Raw genomic sequence first — 21,051 nt, forward strand, 5'->3', positions numbered from 1 at the left:
AGTCTAAATCTGCTCTCTGCTAGCTTGTGGCCATTATTTCTTGTAACCCCCGGGGGCGCTTTGGTGAATAAAACCTCACCAATTCCCTTCTGTGCCCCCGTGATGAACTGATAGGCAGCCACAAGGTTGCCTCTCAACCTTCTCTTGCGGAGGCTGAAGAGGTCCAGGTGCCCCAGTCTCTCCTCATAGGGCTTGGCCTGCAATCCCTTAACCATACGAGTGGCCCTTCTCTGGACCCTCTCCAGGTTATCCACATCCCTCTTGAAGTGCGGTGCCAAAAATTACATGCAGTATTCCAACTGCGGTCTGACCAGGGGAAGTATCACCTCCTTGGATCTGTTCGTCATGCATCTGCTGATGCACGATAAAGTGCCATTAGCTTTTCTGATGGCTTTGTCACGCTGACGACTCATGTTCATCTTGGACACTGAAGCTCCCTTGTGCCCCAGCCAGCCCCTCCACAGTATGTTGAGCTAGGGGGAGTCCCTTCCAGTTGGGGCTATTCTGGCCTGGATCTACATGCTACACATGAATAAACTGTAAAGTTTATTGCTCCTGAGTTAATTGCTCCCAGGTGCACATTCAAATGGTGCAATGAGCTTCAGAGCAATAAGCTCCACAGTTTATTCATTTGCCATAATAGCATGTTTAAATGCACCCTTTTTTAACTTTGTATTCTTTTGTTCATGAAAGGAAAAAAAAAAAAGAGCATGTGAGCTTGAAGCAATGCTATTGGTAGTTCAATTTAAGGGCTCCTTCAAGTTTGAGTTCCCCTGAGTTGTGGTGGATCAGCAGTGGTGATAGAATTTAAATTTCTAGTTTGAGAAATATTTTAGTGGATACAGCTATACCTAACTCATCCCTTCACAGGATAGAAGGGATGAGTTAGGCATAGCTTACCTGGCACGGGAAACTGCAGCATAAAAGGTAGCAGTAGGGAAATTTCTTAAGGAGTTACATTGCCAAGGTAGCCATGTCCCAGCCCACATTAGCATTTTGTGGATTAAAAATGAACAACATCTTGAAGTGAACGAAAAAAGCAGATGGGAAGCCATCATGAATCTTAAGAGCATCTAACCATTGCAATTGCCAGAAGGAAGTAAACAAGCAATAACAACAACACAATTTATATTCCTTATCCCGGCTTAAAACCTGACAGGAACCGTCCTAAGAAATGAGATGAATGCGGATGAAACTGGAGGTATTGATTCAAGTTCTGATCTGTTGAATGGTAAATGCTGACACACTGCTTCAACACATAGATCTTTTGAAAGTAGCCTTGAAGATCTGCTCATAACTGAATCTAACACTTTCCCAGAGACTTTCCTCAGCCATAAGCATCATGGAGTTCTTTAACACAATGGCCTGCATCTGTATCATCATAACATTATTCTCTGGACTTTGATCTGTTTTTTTGAACAGCAACATATTTATTCCTTGCAGTTCTGATAATGATCCCAGCCAAGAAGTCAGGCTGACCAGATCTGAATCAGTCTTATCCATGAAGTAAAGCAAAAAATACTATACTGAAATGTTTGAATCTGTCACCAATAAGGGACTGTCAGGATTCATCATACTACCCACTACAATGAACTTCTCTGGTTCAGACTTCATAGATTCCATGGTATGGAAAAGTAAATCCCATCAGCCTCTAAACACTGGCATAGGATTGTAAAAACAAACAAGCAAAGAAACATACTAAACCTCTTCAGATTTTTCACATTTAGTGGTGTATTCCCTCACCATTTCATTCAAGATAGGTTATTTATGTCAGGTTAGTCTGAACGCACTATAAGTAGGGGGGAGATGCCTAGTGGTTCTAAGTGAAAAATGTACCTTCCAATAACATTTACTCTGTTCCAGAGTCCAACCACAATATATTTTGCTTGATTGTTTGGAAACAAATGAACAGGTGAACCTCAGATAAATTGTTCAGCATCTTTCAGCCTTCAAAATGTTATCGAGCTTCTACCTTTCTCTAGATTACACAAGGCCAGTTTGTGTCAGCTCTTTGATCTCCCCATGATGTTAGGAGACCAACTGTTACTTAATGGTTCATGTCGCTTTCTGATTTGTCTTTTCTGATTATGTAAACACATATATGTTATACACTGTGAAAGGATTACTGTGCTGACTCTGATTGTGGACCACTAACAGAAACCACCTGAAAGGTGTGGCTTCTACACCATAAGAACCCTCATCTGAGGAAGAACTTGAAAGGAAGCTGAACTGCATGAGTTTTCTGTCTCCAGCAGAGAGGGAGCATATTTGTACCAGCAAAATGAAACCTTTGAAAAGTTGTCCAGTAATAGACTGATGTTGTTTGGTGTTTAAGATGAGTCGTTGCCTAGGGCACAGGTTCTCAACCTTTTCAGACTCAAGGCACCCCTTGTTAGCCTCAAGGTACCCCTCAGAACGTGCCAGTGCTTAGTTTTCACTCATTTTTTGACTAGAGAAATATACTAAAGTAATTCTTCCATTTCAAAGAAATCAGAAAGACCACACCAAGTCAGCTGTTTGTAACACTATGTATTCCTATTTTCAGTCTCTGGGTTTATGTTGTAAGTCATGTTTACACATTTAATACTGCTAACATTATACGGCACCCTGTGGTATCCTTGAAAAAATCTCAAGGGAAGTGTCTACATGAGACGTTTAATGTGCAGTAGCCTAACAACACTGCACAGTAGCGTGCCAGGCAAAAACCATGCTAATATGCTACTGTGCAGTAGTATTAGGCTATTACTTGTTAAGTGTCACTAAAAAAACTAAAAACCATGCACCAGCACTACTGCACAGTAACTGTAGTTACTGCACATTTAGTTAGTACTTCATTAAGCAAGTGTGTGACAGGGTGGCTAATGCCCTGTCACAGGGATGTGAGGGGAAAAAAAGAAAGAGAAGAGAAACTCACCAGGGAAGAACCCAGACGGAGAAAAAGTTGCAGCAAACCCAGGTGGGAAAGATGCCATCCCTGGGCTGATCAGGGGAACCAGCTGGGGAAGCCAGGGCTGTGACAGACCAAAGGCTATCACAATGAACCTAGCTCCTGTGGGATGAACCCAGAGATAAGGAAGAAATGCGAGCAGCCCAGATAAGAAAAAAGCCATGCTATAGACTCAAAGGGAGATCTGCTGGGAAAGCCAAGGAGGCAGTGAATCACACACTGCCATGGAGAGCCCAACTGGCAGGTGCAGGAAATTTAAGGGATGCCGAGAAGGCAGTCAGGGTTGGTCCCCAGAAAAGAAGGAAGAGAGAGATGCGGGGAGAACACTGGAAGACCACCAAAGAGTGGAATCGACCCTGGGACTCGGAGGAGAGTCCTGGCACTCGACTAACCTGAGGAAGGTCGGAGACAAGGAGGCTATGACGTCCCACTTGTGAGTCCATTCCTGGAGGGTGAAGTGAACCACTCCATGAATCTAGAAGGGAAGAGGAGCAAAGAAGACATTAACTTCCCCCATCCCAGCAGGGAATAAATCCATTCCCAGCCCTGAATGCCAAGGGTGGACTTTAAACTGGGAAGCAGCTGGCTTGGGACCCATGCAGGGAAGAATGGGGCAAGCGGCTAGAACAAAGGGAACACCCGAAACTGAGAACCAAAGGCCAGGGAGTTAGAACACTTGGAGTAAAGGCTAAGAAAATCAAGCTCAGAACATTTGGTATGGACAGGGCAGGGGATGGGGATGGTGGAGCCCTGAGAAGAGTAGCCATCTTCCTGAATCATTAACAGTCACCTTACCTCCTAGGATTGTTCCTATCTTTTTCTCCTTAAACACCAAATTCATAGCAGGTGAGCTCTAAAGGACATCCTGTCCTAGGGAGGCAATGAACTGATTCAGGATGGCTTGGCATCAACTTTTCACAAAGTACTAAACTAAATATGCAGTAACTACTGCACATTAATGAATGTGTAGATGCGCCCAAGGTAAACTAGGGTGTCACTGCACCCTGGTTGAGAATCACTGGCCTATCAAATGAGCCTGTCAGTGTTAACCAAAGAATAAGGAGATCACAAGGACGTCTAATACTTTGCTTATTTGAAAAGGTCCGAGCTATAATGTTTTGATCCAGATCCTAACTCCACTAAATTTAGGGGGAGTTTAGAAGTAGGGAATGTGGGTGTAATGCAGATCTGAAACTAATAGCAGTCTACAGTCAATCTGGTGATCTTTTCTTTTTAACATTTTAATTACAAGTCATTTAAGGAGGAGAAAAAATCAGCAGTTATGCTTAATAAGATTTAGACCTTATCATTTCAAATTAAAATCTTTATTCAAGGCCTCCATGGATATTGAAAGACATCTCTACTCACCAGTGATCCATTGTGGAGCATATATAATGATATTATTGTGTCTATTTTATTTTACACAGCGATATACTGCCATTATTGTTGCAATTTCTGAGAACCTGTCCATAGATAAGTGACTCAGACTCTTATACATGGTTCATTCTTTCCTTCACCTGACCCTAGGTAGAGAAATGTCTATTATGTGGACAGCAGAGAAAAGATTTAATATGTTCCCCACAGTCTGTGTTGCTGAGAATAATACATATGAGTAGGAGTAGACAGGGCAATGGAATTGTTCCTATACTTTAGTCAGGTAAGTCAAAGTTGGTTGCAAAGCTACACTTTTGATGTCCACTAGGTAAAATATAATTCTGCCCTAGATTTCTGCCTACCATAAACTAATATCTTCCTATGTTTATTCCATCCCATGTACTACCCCAAACATAGATTATTTAGGAATATGAGCTTCAACTAAATGAGCTTGATCTTTGCCTTTGGCTAGTTTGCCCATCAAACTACTCAGCAACAGAAGGTCTAATACTGGGCGGCTGTTGACAAGAACCAATATATTCACAGTAGATTTTCTGCAGCATTGTTTGGACTTTTGTATGTTTCAAGGGGGATGGAAAGTTCCTACAATGAATTATGCATTACCTGCTTTGGCTATAATTCACACCAGTGATTAGAACCAGGACGTGCCAGATTTATTCAGCAAATATTCAGAAAATTATAAGAATTGAGTTCAAAGCAAATTTAGCCTTATGTTCTGTGTAATCTGTTGAGGCAATGCAAGTCTACAGAGTTTAAATCAAGAACAAATAATGGCCCTTAGAGTTTACCCTGCTTCCATTCTGAACTTAGTATAAAGTTATTGGAATACAATAATGTGTATTATTCACAGACATATTTGAAGTCCATTGTTCATGCTCACTCTCTCCATAGAATATGTGGGAGAAGACACATTTATTTATGCTATATATAAAAAAGGTTATGTTCACTGATATTCTGGAGTTAGATTATGCATAAAGTGGCAGGACTAGTGGTCATTTGGTCTAAAATGATCTATTTCATACACAAAACACAGTAAATTATTTATGTAATAGACTTTGATAGTTCAACTATAATTAACATGGCAATAGCATTTGCATCCTTCTGCTGACCTCTTATTTCCCATGACATAGAATAAAGCAATCACCTTTTAGTACAATGGCTGACTAACCCTAAATTATTAAGAGTGCATTAACTGATTTAAACTGAAAGTAAACATTTTTTTTACTGAGAAAGGAAGCTTTAGCCTAAGGGGAAAGTAAACAATTTGCCTCAATCAGACAGTTACTTTGTTAATTCAGTCACCAGTGAGGTAAATAGTGTCTCTTTTTTGAGAAAGCTAAAATGAAATACACAGAATATCAAGAAGTTTAATAAAAGTGAGACTACAAAGGCAATTGGATACCTCTGTAATGAGAACAAGGAATCCTAAAGGAAGAACTGAGCTAATAATCTGTTATGACCTATATTTCTTTCCTACATATTTTCACAGATTTTAATGATAGTTAACAATAGGTCTACCAATTAGTTGGATAGAAGGAGATCACACAGGATAGCAATAACCCATCATATATAACTGTATCCTTGTGCTTTGTTTTCATTCTTTGAGATCTGAACAGTTCTTTGTTCCCTAAATAATAATCATAATAAAGCAAGTGGAATGTGTAGTACAGAAAAACAAGGTTAAAAATCACTAGCATCATCAATCGCTACTTCTCAAGCCAAATGTGTTCTTCAATAGAATTAAAAAATAATCTTGTGAAGAATGGTGCTTTAACCTTGGAAATGATATATGCTGAACAATAAAATGAGTTTTACCCTGTTAGGAGAAGTCTTTCACAGGCCTTCAAGATCCTGCTGGTAACAAAACTATTTATTTGTCTAAAGCTTTAGTTTTGAAACATTAGTGATGATGATGGAATCAAGCAAAAAGTCAAGAATGGTAAGAAATTATAATGCTTCAAAAAGTAAACAGTACCCTGGAACAACAACAACAACAAAAGAATGCAACCTAAAATTGTTATTTTAGAGGCACCTTCTGAAATGATCATAAAGGACTCATGATATGAATATCTTCTATATCACTTAGCTTGAGTCCCTGTAAAAACTTTCTTTTGTAATATGCCTTTATCTGAGCCTTAAAACTAAGTCACAAAAAATAGCAAGTAGGAGGTGGTTCCACCTCCCTTTTGTGTTAATTGTTTTTCAGGGACACAAGCAAAGTAGACCAGCATGGCCTGAGGACTGATCCTATTCCTAGGTACTTTAGTGGACTCAAACATATAAATGTAATGCCAATTCACCCTCCTTAGGTCTCTGGAAAATGGTAATGGGCCAACTCTTGTAAAACACAAACTGTATTTTTACGCATATAGCCCGCACACGGATATGACCCGCACCCATGCATAACCCATGGAAAATTGCATTTTCACAACATTTTCTGTGCATAGCCTGCACCCTTGAATTCCCCACACCCCTGGGCAAGGAGGAGACGTGGCCCCCCAGTCTGCACACACCACCGCCCCCTGTCCAGCTCCTGCGGCAGCAGCAGCACAGACCGGCCCGCCCAGGCCCAGCGGGCCACGCTGCAGGGCCCCAGCACACCCGTGCTGCCACCCCCCGGCCCCCGCAGCAGCAGCGGCACAGCCCGGCCCACCCGGGGCCAGTGGGCCGCGCCGTGGAGCCCCAGCTCACCCGCACCACCAGCCCCCGCTCCGGCCCCCTTTCGAAAAATAGTCCGTGCATAGCCCGCACCCTTGTATAGCCCACACCCATCCTTTTTTTTTGTAAAATCATGTATAACCCACAGAATATATGCACGAAAATACGGTAATCATCTTAGCCATAAGACTAAGTAAAAAAAAAAAAATCAGAGAACAAGAAAGACCCAGCCACCTTTGGAGTTAACTAAGACTAAAGCAAATTGGGACATGATCAGACTTAGATGCCAAATGGTTCAATAAGATTTGGCCTCTTGATCCCTTAATGACACTGGAATGCCCAAGAGATGTCAGAGGATCCACTCTCCACAAGGTAGTTCAAGATTGTTTTTGTCTCAAATCAAGTTTTTTAAATATTTTTTTTGCATGTTGTATAAGGAATATTAGTAGTTCTGTAGACTAAAGACATCAAACTTATCTTACCCTGCAGGCCAGATGAGTGGTGTGGGACTGATCCATGGGCCAAATGAATGGTATAAGGCCAGACCCATCATACAAATCATGACCATGAATCCACCATGCTGGATCAGTGCCCACTCTGTCCCACCTAGGACCCAAGAGGAAGAGGCCCAACATTGCTGGGGCTTAGCCACTTCTGCAGGAACAGGCCACATGCTGGGCTTCTTCTGATGGTGGTGCTGGGGCTCCAGAACTGCAGCCCTCCCTGGCTTGGCTGCCAAGCACCTGGGGAATAACAGTGATGCTGAAACCCAAACAGCACTGCTGGAAGTAGCCACAGTGGGCTCTTGCCTGCTGTCCCAGGAACAAGGAAGGTACCCCATCAAGGTTGCAGTCTGGATGACTCAGGTCTGGGGGCTAGATGCATCCCATAGTCCATCAGTTTAACACCCTTCCTATTGACCCAAAAATACTTTCAGTCATCTTGTCATATCTTCTACATAGTACAGCATAGAATTTGACTTGCTGCTGTCTCTTTTTCATAACCTGAATGATTGGTATGTATTTGCTACTGAAAGAAAAAAAAAAACCAAAACAGTCCAGAATAGCAGTGGATGTTTAGCTATTAAAGGCAGAGACTTGCAACAAAAATTGACTTGCCTTGGCACATAGCAGTTATCTCCAGATTTATAGCTGTTATGTGGATAAAGATCTGTGTGTGTTTACCTGACGGGAGGAAACATATAACATATTGACTCTTAGGAGCCCTGATAGAAGCTCTAGGGGGAGTGTATGTGAATACTTTGGCATGTTACCCTGATTTCAATTAACCTTTATTCTGGCCCTTGGGAAATGTTGGCCATAAAGCAACATTATCAGATATGGCAGCAAAAGAATACTGACATATAAAACTTTCAGCATATACTAGTCCTTGCAACATGGTTCATCCTACATTGCTGGTTATGAGACCAGATTTTTATTTTTTGTGTGTTAGATTTATCTAGTTATTATAGGAAATCAAGGCAAATAAATTAGCTTACAGCATCTATCTGGCAGTAGGTTTTAATCATCGGTGGGCATCTCTACACATGCATTTATGCCGGCTTAAATTTACTGCACAGTAAATTACTATGCAGTAAGCGGGAATAGGCCAGCATCTACACATGCAGACATTAAGCACATTAACATTGTATGTGAACTGACTTGGGGCTAAAGTTAGCCCCAAGTTAGTCCACACCCACAGTGTTACTGTGCAGTAAGACATCTATTTGAACACTACTGCTCAGTAACTAATCGGACATAAATTTGACACCTGGCATAAACTGGCATTTACTACACAGTATGAACATGCATGTATAGACAGGTTCCCATGCTGTGCAGTAATTTTGATTACTGCACAGTAAATGTGCATGTGTAGACATACCCAGTGGGAAGGGAATCTGGAAATCCTCTAGCAAAATGAAAGTTAACTCAGTTGCATCAAAGAAGATTTGAAGTATATGCATTTTTTAGTTTAAATCCATTTTAAAAAGTAAGTTATATCAAGGATGACTTTTGCCCATTTTTTCCTTGGGGAAGGCATTTGGGACATAAGATTTAAATAAGTAAGCACATAGATCCAAAGGTGTTGTAAAGCAAGTAAATAGGGAAAGTGGTCTTTTTGGCTATAGCATTGAACTGGCACTCTAGAAATCTAAGTTCAAATTATTGGTTTGCCACAGACTTCATGTGTGACTCTGTACTCTATCTTTAAATGGCACATATTGTGGCAAAGAAGATTACCTACATACCTATCTGATTTAGTTAATTAAAATGGAATTTACCTTCACTCTATCTTCAAGATTCCTGTTTCCCCAGGGATTCCAATAAAACATGCATTCTCTGAGTTTCTACTCTACACTAGTAGAGTAAAAACTGTAGAAACTCATGTACTGGTCGCCAATAGAAATCAGTAGAAACTGGTGTACTGATACCTAGTGTGTCCACAGCTGGTGGATAGAAGAATGACCTTCAGGGAAGTTTAGCTCTGAAATAAGAAGGGGTAACTCTGATAAATAAGAAGTTGGGGACCAAGTAGCAGCACCAGGACATGGTAAGGACAACAGATAGCAATGCTTTACATCCTGAAAAGCCACATATATTCTTTGATGGTCCAGCGACATGGTTGCCACTATAATAAGGCTACCCAGCCCCCAGCCATGGGTGTACCAACTCTGGAGCTGCATTAGAGAAGTCAACTTGCAGCTCTGGAGCTGGTGTCATTGTGTGGGTTTTGGCTTCCTCAACCATGATCCACATTTTCATGGAAGGGGCATGCTGGGACATGATAGTCTTCATTTCTCTTCAAAAGGTAAAAGTCTGCTCTCTTACAGGTTGGCTGATCTCCTGTGCAGGGCTTTAAACTATGTTCATTGAGGGACAAGAATGAAGAAGACAGAGAGAATCTAGGAACAACAAACCATAAGCCATGTGCTGGAACAGTCCACTTAAGTACTAAGGGGCCTGATAGGCATCAGGACAGTGGGGTACCAAGGGCACCCATCAGGGGGCTTAAGTGTTTCTATACTAATGCTAGGAGCATGAAAAACAAGCAGGAGGAACTCACGCTCCTGCTTGCAAACAAAGACTTTAACCTGGTTGGATTAACTGAAACCTGGTGGGACCCTACCCACGACTGGGCAATAGGCAATGAGGGCTATAAGCTGTAGAGATGAGATAGGATAGGGAAAAGTGGGGGGGGTGGGCATTGCTCTCTATGTTAAGGAGCTATATGCATCTTCAGTAATCAAGATGGGATAAGAAGAGGGGCAAATTGATGTACTGTGGGTCAGAATACAAGGGGATCAGAGGAAAAGAGAGGGTCTATTACAGACTGCCACACCAGGAGGATGAGGTAGACCTGGAATTCTCAGCTCTCAGATGCAGTACACTGAAGGGACATGGTTTCATGAGTGACCTAAAGTACTCTGACATCTGCTGGGAGCAGGAATCAGCTAGATCTGATAATTTACGTAGTTTCTTAACTTGCATACAGGACCTTCACCTAAAACAGGAAGTATATGGCCCCACTAAGGGAAATGCCTTACTGGACTTGGTGTTTGCTACAGGGGATGACCTGGTGGGAGATCTGCAGATACAGGGTAACCTAGGGGATAGTGACCATCAATTTTTGGAATTCACTATCCAGCAAAAGGTGGGAAAAATGAGCAATAGGGCAGAAGTACTAGATTTCAGAAAGGCTCATTCCAATGAGCTCAGGAGATTAGTAAGAGAGGCACTGATGGACAAGAGCATTGGTGAGATGGGAGTCCAGGAAGGGTAGTCATTCCTCAAGGGAACGATCCTTTGGGCACAGAAGGGTCAATCACATTGCACATAAAGTGGGGCCAAGAAACCTCCTTGGGTGAACAGGGAAATCTAGGAAAGCCCAGAAGTGAAAAAAGAGGCATACAGAAAAAGGGGGTAGCCATCAAGGAGGAGTATACCCACTTAGCTCACATTTGTAGGATGTCAGTTAGAAAGGCCAAAGCAGCAATGGAACTCAGGATGGCATTAAAAATTAAAGACAGCAAAAAGTCCTTCTTCAGGTATATAGGGAGCAAAAAGAAGGTGCATGGCAACATAGAACACCTACAGGACAGACTAGGGCAATTGGTGACAGATAGGAGAGACAAAGCTGAGCTCTTCAATGAGTTTTTTTGCATCCATATCCCTGAACACAGATAAATACATATCTCCCAGTTGGATTATAGACAGGCACAAGAGGGACACCAGCCCACCAACAGTTAGTGTCGACCTAATGGACACTTGGAAGAGCTGGACATGTTTAAGTCAGCAGACCCAGATGATCTTCATCCAAGGGTTCTGAGGGAATTATCCAGTGTCATAGCAGAATCACTGGCAAGACCGTTTCAGCACTCATGGTGCTCAGGACAGTTCCCTGATGACTGGAAAAGGGTCAATGTGGTCCCTATTTTCAAGAAAGGGAGGAAGGAGGATCCAGGTAACTATAGGCCAGTTAGTTTCACCTCTATGCTTGGGAAAACCTTTGAAAAAATTACTAAGGAGCACAGTTATTAAAGAGCACTCCTGTGGGAGTCCAGCAGGAAAAATAATGCTGAAGGGCAACTAGCATGAATACATAGCAGGTCGATCTTGCCTGACTAACCTTTTTTTTCTTTTTATGATCAGGTCACAAAATGCTTAGATGCAGAAGTTGAGGTAGATGTCATCTACTTGGATTTTAAAAAGGCCTTCGATACAGTGTCTAATCCCATTGTTATAAATAAACTAAGTGGCTGTGACATAGATGATTACACAGTCAAGTGGGTGGTGACTTGGATGCACCCAAAGAGTGATGGTGGACAGGTCAGTATTGATCTAGAAAGATGTGGGCAGTGGGGTCCCCCAAGGTTCAGTCCTTGGTCCAGTGCTGTTCAATATCTTCATCAGTGACTTGGATGAGGGCATAGAGAGCACTCTGTCCAAATTTGTGGATGACATCAAATTATGGGGCAAAGTAAATACATGCGTGGGCAGGGAACAGTTTCAGGTGGATTTGGACAGGTTGGAAAAGTGGGCAGAACAGAGTAGGATGCAGTTTAATAAAGATAAGTGCAAAGTGCTGCACCTAGGGAGAAAGAATCACTGACATACATACAGATTGGGGGATAACCTTCTAAGTAGCAAAGCAGCAGAAAGGGATCTTAGAATCATAGTAGACTCCAAGATGAACATAAGTCTTCAATATGATGAAGTGATAAGTAAAGCTAACTGCACTCTATCATGCATTAGCAGGTGCATCATGATCAGGTCTAAGGAGATGATACTTCCCCTTTATGCAGCATTGGTAAGGCCACAGCTGGAGTACTGTGTCCAGTTTTGGGCACCACACTTCAAAGAGGATGTGGATTACCTTGAGAGGGTCCAGAGGAGGGCTACTCATATGGTTAGGGGCCTACAGGGAAGGCCCCAAGAGGAGAGATTGAGGGACCTGGATCTCTTCAGCTTCCACAAGAGAAGGCTGAGAGGTGATCTTGTGGATGTCTACAAATTCATCACGGGGAGGGGAGCAGCAAGGAATGGGAGATACTCTGTTTACCAGGGTGCCCCTTGGGGTGACTAGAAACAATGGCCATAAACTGACAGACAACAGATTTAGATTGGACGTTACAAATAATTCCTTCATGGTAAGGATGGCCAAAAGTTGGAATGGGCTTCCAAGGGAGGTGGTGCGCTCCCCTACCCTGGAGGTATTTAAGAGGAGACTGGACAAGCACCTGGCTGGGGTCATCTGACCCCAGCACTCTTCCCTGCCCAGGGCAGGGGGTCAGATTCAATGATCTATTGAGATCCTTTCCAGTCCTTTAAAGCTATGAAATCTAAGTTCTCAATGCTGGAGAAGGTGAAAGAAGACTTTAGAATCTCAGTGGCTACGAAGGTGGATGAAGGCTGCAGTAGAATGAGATCACCAATTTTTTTGGCCTCCTTGCCATTGGATTAAGGTCCCAGTGGGTCAAGAACTGTCTGGAAGTTGATATACAGCAGCTCATCAATAATAAAACAAATAATGCACAGGCTTCTTCCATGAAAACAAATACATGTTTCAAGTACTTTGGTGACCATATAGTGATGATGGGAGCAGGATTGATTGGTCTAGAAGCTCCAGGTCATAAACTGGCATGAAGGCAGCAGTTACAAGAAGGTTGTCTAACACTTGGATGATGCAGGAGTGAGATTCAGGATCTGTAATTGTGAGTGAGCAGCCCTCTTCAGGATCTACTCTGCTCATCCCACAGGGGGAGGGAGATAAGAAAGGCAACCTAAACATATCCTGTCTACCTTCTTCCTGACTGGATAACTCTGTCCAGTGGAATCACCTTTACTGAGGTCAAAATCAACAGAGACACACAATCAATTTTGGGACCTGGAACATCAGGCTCCTCACTCCTTATGGACAGTCATAAGAGTGAACACCCAGAGTACCACATCACAATCATGGCTCAAGAACTCAGGTGACACAACATCAACACTGCTGCATTGAATGAGACCCAGTGAGCAGGAGATGGGCAGCTCAAAGAACATGGAGCGAAATAAACAGGAAGGAGAATGACAGCTTCACAGATTTGGTTTTGCCATCAAGAATAAACTCATAAACCAACTCAATGATTTCCCTATTGGAATTAATGAGAACCTCTTGACTCTGCATCTTAAACCTGCAGGGAATCAGTGCATCACTGTCATCAATGTGTATGCCCCAACTCTTGATGCTACCAATGAAACTGAGGAGGATATCTATGCCAACCTTAAACAAGTCCGTGCTGGTTTTCCAGCAGGAGACAGAACTATTCTGCTTGGTGATTTCAATTCCAGAGTTGAAAGGGACCCAAAGCTCTGGAATAGAACCACCAGCAAGGAAGGAGTAGGAAAAGCAAACCCAACAGTATCCCCCACTTGACCAAATGCATGGAAGATGGACTTAACATCACCAACACCCTGTTCTGCCAGAAAAATAGGCATGAGACATCATGGCAACATCCATGATCTAAACACTGGCACCTGATTGACTATGTAATTTTTTGTGCCTAGAATAGCAAAGATGTCTGTATCACCTGATCACCTGAGCTATGCTAGGAGCTAGTAATTGCTAGACTGATCAACAACTCATCTGCTTGGTTATGTCACCCAAACTGGCTCACAAACAATGGATGCAGCGGAGGCAATGCCGATGGAAGGTCAGCGTTGAAGAACTCAAGGACCCAATCAAGTGAGACCTCTTCCATCAGTGCCTCAATGAAAAACTGGCAGATTCCTTTTAACAACAATGGGATAATGTAGGCAGAACTCGGTGTGTCTTCAGGTCCACTATCAGTGCCTGCAAAGAGGCATCTGGATTCTCTACCAGGAAGCACCAAGGCTGGGTTGATGAGAAAGATGGGAATTCCAAGAGTTGATGAACCACAAGCACAAGGAGTTTTGTGCTTGGTAGAATGACATCAACCCCAGCAAAATAAATTGAATTTCCAACAAGCCAAAACAAAAGTCCAAAGGGGAACCTGTGATATAAATAACAGATGGTGGAAAGACAAGGAGAAGTAGACTCAGCATCTTGCCGACATTCACAACCTGCATGGTTTTTGCAATGCTACCAAAGCCATCCACAGTCTGAGCACTCTGAGCCCAGCCCCTTTGAGACCTTAGCATGGAGAAGACGTTATCAAGGAAAGGAGAGCCCTCAATGCATGTTGGAAGGAGCATTTCAAAGACCTTCTAAATTGAGGCTCTGTTGTTGACAAGAGTGTTCTCAGCTCCATCTTTCAATACCCAGTCAGAGATCATCTCAAAATCCATCCAACCCTTGAGCAAGTGAGGAAAGCCATCATGCAGGTGAAGAACGATAAGGCATCTGGATCTGATGGAACCCCCCACCAAAATCTTCAAGCAAGGGGGAGAAGACCTCACATTAGAGCTCTATGCCCTCATCTTAAAGATTTGGAATCATAAGGAAATCCCAGATGACCTCAGTGACACCATGACAATCTTCAAAAAAGAAGACAAGGAACTGTGGAAATTACAAAGGGATTGCCTTGCCATTCACCACAAGAAAGTTTATAGTTGGCACATCTACACATGCCCCTATGGCACCGTTGTTACTAAGCCAGCATTTCATACTTCCTAAAGTACTAGATAACAATGCAGTAACAATTGTTACTGCACAGTGCTGGCAGCGCACAGTTATTTGTAGCTGCTACATTGCCATAGCAATGAGCTATAGCAAGGGAGCGCATCACTAGTGACATAGCTGTGAGGTAACAGTTTGTGCCTGCCAATGCTACATTGCCATAGTGCATTGTTATGGCCACATAGCATCTTGTGTAGACTTGCTCTGTGGGACATTTCCTAAAATCACATGAAAAAGAGACATTCAGCAGACTGACTATGGGTACCATTTGTACCTGCAAAATCTTTGCATGAAATTGGGCAGATAGAAATGTATATCATCAGAACCAGAACCACAACTGTATTCAGGCACAGATACAATTTTGCAAGTACAGATTAATTTATCTATACACTTGGTGATGGTGATGTAAATGAGATGAAGTATAATCTGTAGGTCTACATGACAAATTTCATTGACTTTTCCTTTGACAATGTTGTCTATGGTGGGAGAAGAAGGTATAGTGAATTCACCTTATTGTTTCTTTACTTTGGCAGGAGCAGCAGCCTGTGACCTGCCATAGTTGCTGTCAGTTACAACACTAGTAAAGAAATTGTCTGGTTTCTAGTCGCTCTGTCAAGTTGGTGAACCATGACTTTTTGGAGTGGTCCAGTCAGCTGAGATGCTCCAAGAAGCATAGAATCCAGGGAATCTCTTAGCAAAAAAGGTTTCCAGCTTGGATGCTTCATTTCTTGATCAGTTTCAGGCAGAATGTATACTCTTCTCTGTTCCAAATACAAATGAATATGCAGTCAGTCTGTATCGAAGTTTAATAAATGAACCACTTGAGTTTTTCTTCAGTATCACAATACTTGGCTACCTGGTTCAACTTCTTTTAAAAGTGTTTTTCTTTTCTTGTTGCCTAAGAAACATATGCAGCAGGCTGAAAGCAGCTGAGTTAAAGCAAAATATTATAACCGTGAAATGATAGCTGTTTTATCACCTTAAATAACTGTAGATATTAAATAATGATAATTATTTAGGTTTAGCCACGGGAGCCAAGAACAATAAGAAGTCCTTCTTTAGGTATGCAGGCAGTAGAAAGAAAACAAATGGAAGTATGGGACCCCTGCTTAACACCTTGGGACATCTGGTAACCGACGTTCAGGAAAAAAACTGGAGTCCTAAATGCCCACTTTGCTTTGGTATTTCACTGGACCATGGGGAAAGTCAAGTGAGATAAGGCTCATAGGGGGCAGTCTCCCCACTGTGGATGCTGTGTGGGTACAATACCAACTAGAAAAGCTAGACATTTATAAGTCAGCAGGACCGGATGGAGTTCATCTGAGAGTGCTGAAGGAGCTGGCTGAGGTCATTGTGGAACCACTGGCAAAGGTCTTTGAGAGTTCATGGCACACAGGGGAGAACCCTGAGGACTGGAAGAAGGCCAATATTGTGTCCATCTTTAAGAAGGGGAAGAGCGAAGATCCAGGCAACTATAGGCCAATCAGCCTAACCTCTATTCCAGGGAAAATCCTGGAAAAGCTCATTAAAGAATCTACGTGTGATACACTCATGGAAGGTAAGATTCTGAATGACAGCCAGCCTGGCTTTGTCGCCGGTAGATCTTGTCTTACCAACCTCATCTTCTATGATCAGGTCTCTCACCACCTGAACATGGGAGACAAGGTAGCCGTTATATACCTAGACTTCCAAAAGGCTTTTGATTTCATAGATTTCATAGACATTAGGGATGGAAGGGACCTCCAAAAATCATTGAGTCCAGCCCCCTGCCCAAAGGGCAGGAAGTCAGCAGGGGTCATAGGATCCCAGCAAGATAGACATCCAAGTGTCTCTTGAAGGTGTTCAAGGTAGGTGATCTAGTATCCCATTATATCTTTGTGGGAAAACTAGAAGATTGTAGGCTCAGCTGCTCGACAGTTCAGTGGGTGGAAAACTGGCTACAGGGTAGGACTCAGAGAGTTCTCATGAACAGATCCAGGTTGTCTTGGTGTGAATTGGCCAATGGTGTCCCTCAGGGGTCCGTGCTTGGACTGGTGCTTTTCAACATCTTTATCAATGATTTGCATGGGGAAGTGAAAAGTTCACTGGCCAAGTTCGTAGATGACACCAAGTTATGGAGCAGTGTGGCCATGCTAGAAAATAGGTCTCTGGACAGGCTAGAGAGTTGGGCAGACCAGAACCAGATGAAGTTTAACACTTCCAAGTATAAGGTGCTCCATCTGGGGGCGAATAACCCTCAACATACATACAGGCTTGGAGGTGACAGCCTGACCTATGCCACGGCTGAAAGGGACCTAGGGGTAATAACTGACCACCGCATGAACATGAGCCATCACTACAATCTACAATGTGGTGGTCAGCAGGGAAAACAACACGCTGGCGTGCATCAACCAATGCATCTCGTGTAAAACTAAGGAAGCTTTCTCCTGCAGCACTGGTGAAACTGCAGTTGGAGTCCTATGTCCAGTTCTGGGTGCCACGCTTCAATAAGGACATGGAAAAACTTGAGAGGGTTCAGAGAAGAGCCAGCCATATCATCAGGGACTTGCAAGGCAAGCCATATGAAGAAAGGCTGAGGGACCTGGGCCTCTTTACCCTAAAGAAGAGAAGATTGAGAGGGGACTTGATAGCAGCTTACCAAAATACCAGAGGAGTGCACCAGGAGTTTGGTGATCAACTGTTCACTAGGGCACCGCTGGAGAAGACCAGGGCCAATGGATATAAAGTCCTGGAATGACACTTTAGGCTTAATACCAGGAAAAACTCCTTCACAGTCAGGATGTCCAGACTGTGGAATAAACTTCATCTAGAGGTGGTACAGTCACCTATTCTGGAGGTTTTCAAAAGGAGACTGGACAGTCACTTCGCTGGGGTCACTTGACCCCAGTTGTCTTCCTGCCTAGAATGGGGGTGAGTGGGGGCTGGACCCAATGATCTGCAAGGTCCCTTCCAGCTCCTAACAATCTATGAATCTATGAATTTTTATGAATTAGGAGGAAACCAAATAATATATTTTTCATAACCTGAATATTTTTATGTTGTCAATGATCACAGTTTAAATCTGATGTTGATATAAAAAAAAAAGACCCAGCAATGGCTCATGCCTTTTGTGTTACCATCCACTAGCAAAAATTGAATGCACCTATAAAGTTGAAACCTGTCAATATAGCTTACACTAATAAGGTCAGGCAGATTTTATGGTTGTTTTTAAATCCTTGAATTTTGGATGAAGTTCTGATCACAACAACAACAACAAAACTCTTGGAAACAATCATGTTTTAAAGTATTTTATCAGCTAGGCTAATCTATATAATACATTTCCATTGATGTGGACAACTTATTAGTTTCCTTTGCATTCTTGTAACAAATCTACATAGTCAGAATGCATACAAAGGGAAGTCATGCTACCAATCAATAGTGTGAAACTAAGTGACATATTTGGAAAGCTGCCTTTGCCACCTCAGCTCAGTGGCTATTTGTCCATTTTCTGAGAAGTTACAAGCTTCCACCGCTAGAATGCAAAATGGTCAAAGTTGTTTGTATCATAGCCATGGTTCTAGTGAGGGAACCTGTGCATTTTGTAGAATGAACAGAAAGAGCATGTCTCCTTATCTTTGTGCCTCACCTGGGACTACTTCTCAGCAGTCCACCCCATCTTCTTATTCCTGATTCACAGGTACTGAGTACCAGAACTGAGGCATGGATCAAGAAACACGTTTGAGACAGGGCTGTGTGTGCTGCTAGGGCACACACTCTTGGATGCTTCAAGTGGGTTAAACTGTCTCACTTCTGGAAGACTGCTGAGCAGTCACAGGTACAGAATGAAGGGAGTGTAGTTGATACTTGGGAGACATACCCTGCACTAGAGAGCTTATAGGCTCATTTAGGGTGGGATTTTATAACGTCTATAAAGGAACTACATGCCCAACTCCCTCTGAAAGTGGATGACGCTTAAAAAATAGTAGCCTGCAATTGAAATGTGGTACCTAACTCTTTGAGCCCTTTGGAAATCTTATTCTAATTTGGACCTCCAAAAAAATTGAAAGGAATATAAATACTATCACCACTAACAAAATGATAGATAGATAGATAGATAGATAGATAGATAGATAGATAGATGTTAGGGTCGGAAGGGACCTCAATAGATCAGTCCGCCCCCCTGCATAGGCAGGAAAGAGTCCTGGGTTCAGATGCCCCCAGCCAGATGCCCATCTAACTTCCTCTTGAAGACCCCCAGGGTAAGGAAGAGCACCACCTCCCTTGGGAGCCCATTCTAGATAGATAGATAGATAGATAGATAAGCTATAGATGATATAGATATAAATTTCAATACAGCAAAAGCAAAGAACCCTCCTTATTCACTAAGACCCTTCAGGAAAATCCTGACACAATAGATCAGTATAAATTAAGAATACATTTAAGTGAGGATTTGAAAAATAAAGTGTGTTCAATATAAAAGAGCCAAAAATAACTTACCTTCTATGTTGCAGAGATAATTTCTGACCTGTACATAAAACTAAATGTTTTAGATTTATTTTTTCCCCTGGGGACCCTTTGCTACTCTGAAATCCCTCCTTTTGTATTCTTTCTCTCCTCTGATGACTCTTCATTCTCAGGCATTGTTGATTGGTTTCCCTGTGGTTGTCATATTCTATTCACATTCTGTCCTGTCAGCATATCCTTTATTCCAACAAGCCCATCACATGCACACATCTTAATTTGGATATTTACTAGGCCTCCTAATTTGGTTTGTTTACCAAAGCCAGAAATCCCAAAGACTATGTAGTTTGGCACTGTGACCTAATGCCACCTTATCTTATATTATGGAACAGTGTGGTGCATGTCTTGAATTTCCTAGCCTGTGTGTCTGCTGGCTTCAGACACAGCAGGCCTTGAAGGAAACTTTGTCACAAACAGGTTTTTTTAAACCATTTAACCCATTTAACCATTTAACCCATTTAACCCTAACCCTGGGCCACTGCTCTAATACATATCTACTTTACCCACAAGCCAATTCCTAAAAACAAATCTTTAGAAATCATTGTATGCCCATTGGTTGCATAGTATTTCTCAGTCCTTTTCTCATAGGCCTATGGTTCCACTAGATCCAGAACAACAAGGCAGTCACAACTCAGACGTAGGGTAAAATTACATATTACACTTAGACCATACAAAATGTGTCGATTGTTAAATGAAGTTAAAATTAGAAAGTGCTGTAAACAGTTGCACATTAAGGGTTAATAGCATCTCTATCCCTGCTTGAGGGGTGGGGGTGGGGGGGCACCACTGGGAGCAGTGCATTCTGAGTGCTAGAGGACTCCAAATAGTTCATTTATCTCTATGGACAAGATTAAAGTGAAGCCCTAATATGAGCTAGGTAGCACATCCCAGAGTTAACCCTCGCCTAAACCAGCATAACTTTGAGATGCTCAGAGGGCACTTAGCACAAGTTAGTGAGCTTTAACATGTGGACACCTGCTTTTTAAGTGCCTGTGGCATGATCTAAGTGTAATGTATACCTTCACACTTATGTAGACATCAACCTAGGAGTAGCAGCTCTGTGTCCCATCTCACCCAAGCAAAAAACAGGACATTACACTGGATTACTTCCATGGGTATGAAAGCAAGAGAAGGCATTTTCTGGGACAACTTCATAACTCTGGCACCTTTTTGTACAGCTGTAGGGTTACTAAACCAGAATGCTTTCTTCAGGCAGCTTCACTATGCCCTGTAGTGAAAAATTAACAATGAATGTTGAAGGTACATGCTCTTACCATTGCAAGCATATTACAATAGACATCAGAGAGCCTTTGGAATAATTCTGTAGAAGTTTATGGAAGACAAAGTAATATGGTTCCATCTGCCATGTCTCCGATACATGGGGCATAAAGGATTCAGGAATTATTTATCAT

Source organism: Alligator sinensis, unplaced genomic scaffold (genome assembly GCF_000455745.1).
Source record: "Alligator sinensis unplaced genomic scaffold, ASM45574v1 scaffold126_1, whole genome shotgun sequence".
Classification (NCBI taxonomy): Eukaryota; Metazoa; Chordata; order Crocodylia; family Alligatoridae; genus Alligator; species Alligator sinensis.